Here is a 9,711-nt window from a genome sequence, read left to right on the forward strand (position 1 = left end):
GATCGTGTCATTTTATTACATTAACTGACTTGGGCTCAGTAATCCTAGCCACACTTTCCTGGTAGTAAGCCCCATTGACTATAATGGGACTTACTTCTGAGTAGACACGCAGAGGCTTGGGCTCTTGAAAGTAAAGACGTTCTGTTGAAATCAACGGGAGACGCGACACTGAATGCCTATTGGAACGCTTGGCTTCCTCCTGAAAGTGTTAGCTTGGAGAATCGCTGTTAGAGCCCAATCCCATTCATGCCTACTCAGAAGTAAACCCCATTGTAATCAATGGGGCTTCGTCTCAGGAATGGGTGGATAGGATTGCAGCCTCAGCCCACTCCTATCCACACTTTCATGCGAGTAAGCCCCATTGACTCTAATGCAACTTACTTCTGAGTAGTCATGCATAGGATTGGGCTCTCAGTTGTGCATGTCCCCTTGCACCCAATTCCAAACCAGCAGCCTCTTTTGGGTGGGGGTGAGAAATACCCTACTCCATCCCGAGAGGCTCCCCCTCCAACAGCAGCTATTCCCAATCAGTGCGGGTGAAGCCACTTTCCACGGTTCTGATGGACAAAGTTGCACGCGTGTCGTTAGCTGCGCTCCGTCCAGCTGCCCACTGCAGCCAAAGGCTTCCAGATCTTTGTGCGGGGAACCTCCTGATTGAGGAGGGCGCCTGAAAAGCAACCGATCCCGCTGAATACACGTGCAGCTCAGACAGGACAGGCACACACGTGGCCAGGGTCTCCCAGAGAAAGCCACAGGGCACTGCTCATCAAGGACCACACAAGGAGGCTCCTTTGAGCATGTTTTGAGCATCTCCAACCAAGAGAATCAAAAGATGCAGCAACCACCTTGCTGGAGTTAGTGGAGCCCTTCTTCCTTTGCCCTTCCTATACACTTCCGCTGGTCCTCTATTACTGTTGATTTGAGCAACCTCCATGCACTCTGTAGAGATTGGACTCTTTTTACCTTCCCTTTCATCCTCCTTCTAACCAGCCTCCTTATTTGGGTGGGAACTGGCCCTTCCTAGGTTCTTCCCCTCCTACTTCAGTTCTCTGAGGCTGGACTGTTTTTTTAACCTCAAGCTGGTTTTTTATTTGAGTTTAAACTCCACTAGTTTAAGAGTTCTTGGCTTGGCAGAACTTACACGCTAAGGTTTAAATCCTGTTTAGCCCTGCTAAAATCCTGCTTTTATTAAGTGTGCACCTTTATTTTATTTATTTATTGCTCTCACCTAGATCCTGTGTCCTAATTTACTGAACCTTTAGATTATGTTTTAACTTAGATTAAGTTTAACTTGGGTTAAGTATAGGGTTAATTTAAACCAAGTAGAAAAACCTGCTTTCCACTTTATCCTCCTCTGTTTTATTTATTTTTCCAAGTGCCTGTACCTTGGGCTTTTACTCACAAGTAGGACTCTGCTCCTGCTCAGAGTAGACCTCTGTATGCACTTATGTATTTATTTTTATTGCCCTCACCTAGCTCCTGTGCCCCAACTTGCTGGACCTTAGAATCCCTCCCTCAGATTAGATTAGGTGCTAACTTAGGTAAAGCTTAGGTAAAGCTAAGCTAAAGGTAAAGCTAAATTTCAGTGTTGATCTAAGGTTGATTTAAGGTTAGAGGACAAAGAGTTAGAAAGAGTACACTTACTTTCTCCTTCTCTTCTTCCTCTCCTCTTCACAACTCAGGGAGTCTTCCCTCTCCTTCTCCAAAACTCAGAGGTCCACTTTCCTTCCCCTTCTCCTAGCACAGATGCTAAAGTTGAGGTGCCCTACCTGGCACTTTGTTCCCAAGGCACTTGGTTTCCCAGAGGCCACGCCTGCTTCTGCAGAGAACGTGTCATAGCGTGCAAAGTAGGGCGCACGCATGCACCGTGTTGCAGACTGGCCATCTGCACCCCCCTCCAAGGCTCTCTTTTCTTGCACTTGGCGCTGAGAAGCTCCTCTGATCCCCTTTCCCTACCACGCCTTTACTTGCAAGTGAAGAATTGACTTCAGTGCAATTTACTTCCAAGTAATCCTGCATAGGATCATTCTTAGGGCACAATCCTATGCATAGACATGCATAGACTTAGAAGTAAGTCCCATTCCCATCCCAATGTCATCACTGCACCCCAAAATGTAGGACATCCAAGAAAAATGTAGGACATGACAAAGCTAAAAACACTCATATGTTGACTTAAAGTGGTTAATTTAGGGCCCAATCCTATCCAATTTTCCAGTGCTGTGTGTGCTGCATCCTGTGATGGAAGGACAGTCACTGGGATCCTATATTTATAATTTATTACATATAATTTATGAATTACAAGAAGGCTTTGCGCTGCCTGCAGGGACCTGCTCACAGGGAAAAGGAGGACATTTAAGTTCTTTTCCAGGACAAGAGACTAAAAAAGAGGACATGTCCTGGGAAAAGAGGATATCTGGTCATCCTGGTCCCCTTGTGTTCTGTAGGGCTTACTTTCAGAAAAGTGTTTAGGATTGCAGCCTTAGCTTTCCAACTAGACCAGTGGTTCCCAAACTGTGGGTCAGGTTCCCAAACTGTTGGGTCACAACCTAATTTTTGGTGGGTTCCCAAAGGGTGATGGAAAGATCAGATAACTAATGGCTTCAAGTCCAGAAGCTGTTCAAAAATCAAATACTGTAGCTGCTAATTATCCTGCAAAGAGCTCAGCTCCTGCAGTTTACAAGCATGTGTAAATACAGAGAGGGTTTTTTCTGGTTATTATAAATAAATAAAATATTATGTCTTTTTAGATCTCATTTTTCTAAAGTTTGGTAAACCTCAGTGGGACCCGATAGAGTGTCATTTTAAAAAGTGGGTCACTATGCTAAAAACTTTGGGAACCACTGAACTAGACCAATTATAGGTCCTTCCCTGCACTGTACAGTATACAATAGGATATACAGTATCACACATTAAGGTCCTGCCCACTGGTTTAAACACATTTCGAACTTAGGAATATGGCCTAATGTCTCCTTAAAACACAAGATGTGAAAGTAAATTATATTGAGAATCTATGAGATATACATATATAGTGTATGATTAGAACCTACTCCTGTTTTCACCAGTGACACTAAAATGCACTGATTTTAAAGATTTTCTGCCTCTGTAATGTAATGCAAGATCAATACTTTGCTTTAACTGTACCTTTCATTTTTAAATGGAACTCATTTTACTTTCTTTTATCCACCAATAACATTCGCACCAATCAAGGATCCAAGGTGCCTTCAGTACTGTATAATGCTAATGTGTGTGCCTGGACCCTAAATTATCCTTTCAGAAGGTTGCTTTGACAACTGTTTCTAATGCACAAAACAGTTAGCAACCTTGGGCCACTTTTACGCTTAAGTCTGTTTTGCACTTGTTGTGTGTAACATTATTAGCTAGAATTGATGGGGATATCATTCTGGTTTATGTGATCTGTTTGTGTTGATATTATAAACCAGTGCTTTGCACTGGTTAGTACTGGGACCCACTTTTTAAAAATGACAATCTATTATGACCCACTAGACAAAAAGAGATCTAACAATAAATAATATTTTATTTATGAATAATTAATTAATAATCAGGGTCTTGTACTCCCAAGGCTGCTAGAGATGTTATGTATGGTATATGTGTGTACACCTTTACTAGACCCTAACTAGAAATGGAATTCAAGGACTGTTCCCTCCGAACCTTTAAAGCAGTGATTTTCAACTTTTCTTGTTTCACATTGAGAAGATGCTAAAATTGTCAAGGCACACCATCAGTTTTCAGACAATTGACGAGGCACACTGCACTGCCAGCAGGGACTCGCACCCCCAGTAACCCTACTAACAGATGACCTTCCCCCAATTTCCCACGGTACACCTTCAGACCATCCACGGCACACCAGTGTGCCATGGCACAGTGGTTGGAAATGGCTGCTTTAAAGACATTCCAGGGTATCCAGAAGGCTGAACTGGAGAGCAAGATGTGCAGTTAGGGACTTCCAGGCCAAACAAAAGGCTGAAACTGAGTTCACACATGATCTATGTGGAGGAGATCTGGTCTAGAGGGTAGAGCCTCCATTTGCCTGAAGATAACATCCAAAGGTTGCCAGTTCGAGGCCACCGGCACAGTGAACGGTGAGACCTTGAAGCAGCTGACAAGCCTAGCTGAGTTATGCTGAGTTATTCCACCTACTCTTTGGCCACTGTCAGCCTGTGTGGGAGGAAAATGGAGGCCAGATTGTGATACCAGATCATAAAAGATCCGTCTGAAATGTTGTGGTTCTTGAAAGACAGAACCTTCTTCAACTGTAAAAATCCCTATTGAGATTTAGTATTGCCTGCCTATGTAAACCGCCTTGAATTAAAGTCTGAGGAGAAATCTGATGACCAAGAAAGGCGGTATATAAATACCTGAAAAAAATCTATGGCATGCTAATTACTAGAGAAACCCAGAAAATGTAACGTTTTAATTTGGGAATATGAAGATTACTAGATGCCATAGGTTAGCATCCCAGGTAATAATTTTTTCTGCAAACCAGGCAAGAATGCTTGCATAGGGTTGTTTTTTTTAATGTTTCAAAAACTTTTCGCGACCCACCCACCAAAAATCAGCTTGGGACCAACTGGTGGATCCAGTTTGGGAAATACTGGTATAAACAGTCCTACCTGTGTTTTGCTTTGTGACTTCTTACAGCTCCCAGAATTTATTAACAGGGTTTGGTTCCTCCTCCCCCCCCCCCAACATGGTTACATCCATAGTTTTGAATACTTTGGGAGTTCCTGCAGTAAAGAATACTCTAGTGTTTGAAAGTGGATTGGAAAAGCACTTAATTAATAAATTGGTCCTAGAAAATAAGTAAAACAAAACAGATGGCATAGATAAGATGGTATCTTATTCAATCCACTTTGTGTTGGTGTGGGAATAAAGAAGCTTTCTTCATCAGGAAGAATGCAAAAGTCAATGCATCACAACTTACTCACTTCTTACTCATTAGCAGGTTTCCATGTGTCAGGGCACTATCTGTGCTTACAACCAATTCTTGCCTTACATGTGGCTGAGAATGAGCTACCTATCCATTCCGCATGTTTAAAAAATGTATGTATTAAGGAATAAAACAATAATGCAATTACAAAACAAAAAATAAGAAAAATTGGATGGATGGATGGATGGATGGATGGATGGATGGATAGATAGATAGATAGATAGATAGATAGATAGATAGATAGATAGATAGATAGATAGATAGATAGATAGATAGATAGATAGATAGATAGATAGAGTCCATTGCTATCATCCTTCAGATGCCTTCCATAGTAAATAGTTCAAAAGAATATGCACGTCCACAAACAACAGCGATTGTCAGCCCAATCTTAGGCACGTCTACTCACAAGTAAGTCCCATTAGATTCGATGGGGCTTACCCCCAGGAAATTGTGGATAGAATTGGGCTGTGATTTAATACCTGATTAACAGTTCAGTCCTGAGCTGTCCGGTGTGCGGGGCTGCAGGGACACCAAAAATGGCTACCACTGCATCCTGCAAACTCCAGGCAGCCTCCACCTCTTCCTCGGAGGAAGGGGACTTTCATCTCCTTACCCCTGGTAAACCGAATAACCCCACAGTGGGGCTACTCAATTCTATGACGACCTGAAGGTTGGCATAAAATTCAGAGACTTTGTGTTGGGTGGCCATTGTTTTCCATTGATTGTGTAAAATAGGATAGTCCAGCTCTTTGTTCCATTTCCTGTGTTAAATTTGTTAAGTGACATTAGATACTTTGATACCAATATCGTAGTCTTCATCCGTAGGCCAAAGATTCTACACACAAGCCAAAAATCAAATGTGAAAGAGGGTATCCTTGCCTTGTTTCCTTTTCAAGAGGAAAGGCAGGAGAAAGATAACCATTGGTCACAACTCTCAATCTTGAGCTCGAGCAGCCATTCTCAGTGGGAACCATATGGCCCTCTGGCACATATCAAGGGGGCTACAGACTGAAATGTGAGAAAGGGATTTTATGTTTATCTCTTCATGTTGTATCCTTGTTTGACAGGGGGCCCCTAAAGGGCCTTAGCCCTTTAGAAAAAAGAATTGAGAATGGCTGAGCTAGAGTATAAAATGGTTATCCATTTAATAAAATTCTTAGGAAATACAAGCTTAGTCAGTGTAGCAAACATAAATTTCCTTTGAGCCATGTAAAAGGCTTTTTTCAGTATCTAATGACAAAATAGCTGACAAATCAGAGCTCTAGCCTTCCAAAACCACTAAATAAACCACCAATCTAAGATTATCAGCACTTTGTCTTCCTTCTATAAATCCCACTTGATCAACATTTATGGAGGTTCCAATAACCTAACAAGGATATTAGTCAATATTTTTGCATCAGTGTTCATTAAGGAAACATGTCTATAATTTGCACATTTAGTATGATCTTAATTTGGTTAAGAAATCAATGTGATATACACTTCATTTACTGAAGAAGGGAGAGCCTGTTTCAAAGGTATCCATTCTGCTTGATTTCAGCTGCAGTTCTAAACATACCAAGGAGTAAATTCTGTTGGATATCATGGGGCTTATTTCTGAGTAACCATGCACAGGCTTGCATAGTAAGCATTCAACAAATTAGAAAGTCTGCACATGCTTGCATTTACATTAACGAATAAAGATCTCACATTTCCTGTTTTCATATCACCAGACATGCGCCATAATCGTAAACTCTCTTCATCCTATTCCTATCATCCCACCAAAAAGCACTCATGATCTTAAATGGATTTCTTTGAAAGAGCATCCCACTGATTTTCACAGAACTTACATGCAAATAAATGCACAGTGGAAGATGTCAAACCTAAAACAACCTTACTGGGTAAAATAATCTGATCAAATTCAGTAAAACATTTCTCAGTAACTAGTTTAGGAATCATCTGCAAAAGTGTGACATTCCTACAAACTCAGTTGTATGAAAGCTCCTGCCCTTTCTCTGAACGACCAAATAAATAATCCTTAGCCAATTTTTTATGAATGAAAAGCTCTTCCTAGAATATAATAATTATAATAAAACAAATACCAGGGCAGTAACAATTTATTTCTCATACCCAAAGACGGATTTGTTTCAAGCATATAATAGGTAGATAGAGGGCTAGGAAAGAACTCTTTGAGACCCTGGACTGCCACTCCCCAAACAGACAATACTAGGCTAGATCAAACATTAGACTGACTCAGGCTACAATCCTATACAGTACACACTTTCCTAAGAGTAAGCCTCATTGAACATGATGGGACCTACTTCTGAACAGACAAGCATACGATTGCAATGCTGGCATAGTAAGGCAGCTTCATATGCTGATAAAATACTTTTTATTCCACTAACCTGATGGTTAACATATGCAAGTGTTCCAGCTGCAAGGATTCTCGTTGGGTAAAAAAGTTATTCCACAGGTCTATATTTTTTCCTGAAGAACTCTGTGTAACTTTTAATATGCCCCCAAAAGATGATTTAAAAAAGAAAAAGATTCACTTTCCTCTGTTGCCTTGTCTCTTTGGATGGCCACTGCCACACTACTCTAGAATCGGAAAAGCCAAAGGATTGATTGTGCTGCCACTGTACCTCCTAAGGAGATATTTTAAGAAGCACATTCACTCCTCAGCCTCCCCTTGGTGACCTTACATACTCCATACGTGCAAAGCTCTTAGAGCTAGGTGATGTCAACTTTATTAGAGTTGAGCCTCATCATCCATGAGGAAATCAGATTGTTTCAGCCCCCTGACTAGTGTCCAGACTCTGACCATTAAAAGAACAGAAAAATTACCTTTCCATGGTCTAGGGACAAGAAAACACACTCACAGCCAAATTTCAACCAACTTTCCAGTGCCAGTGCAGCTGTGCCAACAGGGAGCATGTTGCATTCTGTGGTGGGAGGCAGTCACAGAGGCCTCCTCAAGGTAAGGGAGTATTTGTTCCCTTACTTTGGGGCCTCATTGGGACTGCAGCAGTGCCTCAAAGCTGGTTAGGATCTGACAGAAAGCTGTCAGATACCTATTTAGGGGTGAATAGAAACAAATACAAATATTCAGCTCCAGAGATACCACAAACATATAAACATCAGAAATTATGATGATGGAAACATTTGGTTGGAGTTGCCCTATAGCAACCATGTAGTGACTAATCAGAATTATGGCAGAATGACCACAACAGTGGCAGAGACAGCTATATAAACTGCCCATTGTGTCTGAATTATTGAAAATATATTTTGACAAGAAATATATTATAACAAAAAACGTGTAACATTTTAAGACTTATGACAAACATATGGAAATATGAAATATGTAACTGATGAAACTATGACATTGAAAGTGAAACTCAATCAGTCTCTCAAGTTAATTAGCAATTACCATGCGGTCAGGCTGTTTTTTCAAGGGTTGCTAAAATTATCCCAGAAGAACTCTTTAATGTTTCACAACGTAAAAATTATCAGTGGTTACAGTGTTATGAAATACCACAATACAGTAATAAATGAAACCGCATTGCATCTTCAAGACTTTAAACACAACTGCCTACATGAGTAATAAGCAAACGAAAGTTTAAACAGAAATAGACATGCTGAGTACTGAACACAATTGGATCCTTCTCTGAAGAGTGGAATGAACCCAAAGATAAAAACTGGCCTTGGTCTTTTATGAGCAGTGTTTGGGGCTCTTCAGTCTAGAAAAAGGGTATCTGAGGAGGAACATGATTGAGACATATTATGTAGGTGATGGAAACGTGGAATAGGGGGATATATCTTTCTCTCTCACACAACACCAGAACCAGGGAACGTCCACTAAAATTGAGTGTTGGGAGAGTTAGGACAGACAACAGAAAATATTTCTTTATCCAGCGTGTAATTAGTCTGTGGAACTCCTTGCCACAGGATGTGGTGATGGCATCCAACCTAGATGCTTTTAAAACAGGATTGGACAGATTTCTGGAGTAAAACTCCATCACAGGTTACAAGCCGTGATGGGTATGTGCTGATTTTAGAAGTAGGCTACCTCAGAATGACAGTTGGGAGGGAGGGTACCAGGATGCAGATCTCCTGTTGTCTTGTGTGCTCCCTGAGGCATCTGGCTGTGAGATACAGGAGGCTGGACTAGATGGACTTTTGGCCTGGTTCAGCTGGTCTTTTCTTATGTTCTTAGCAGCTGTTCTTAGCAGTTTATTTAAAAGGCAATACATGTTTACCTAATTTCCATTGAATATAATGGAATTTTTTTCCAAACATATGGAATTGCATTTCAAGTCTATTTTATAAAATAGCATAGGAAGTCATAGGACCTCAGGGGTAGGGCTAGGAAAGCTTCTCTGCCTGAGAACATTGTCTGTGCTGTCTACAGTGTAGACACCGCAGGGGTACATGGGCAATGGTCTGACTCCATATGTTTATATCCATCTGAGAGCTGTGATATTATTTGCACAAATAATACACTCTTTGGCTGTGAGAGCTGGACCATTAGGAGGGCTGAGCGCCAAAGAATAGATGATTTTGAATTATGGTGTTGGAGAAGACTTTTGAGAGTCCCCTGGACTGCAAGGAGATCAAATCAGTCGATCCTACAGGAAATCAACACTGAATGTTCATTGGAAGGACAGATGCTGAAGCTTAAATACTTTGGTCATCTCATGAGAAGGGAGGACTCCTTAGAAAAGACCCTGATGCTTGGAAAAATTGAAGGCAAAAGGAGAAGGGGATGGCAGAGGATGAGATGGTTAGAT

This window comes from Tiliqua scincoides, chromosome 1, assembly GCF_035046505.1.
Source record: "Tiliqua scincoides isolate rTilSci1 chromosome 1, rTilSci1.hap2, whole genome shotgun sequence".
Classification (NCBI taxonomy): domain Eukaryota; kingdom Metazoa; phylum Chordata; class Lepidosauria; order Squamata; family Scincidae; genus Tiliqua; species Tiliqua scincoides.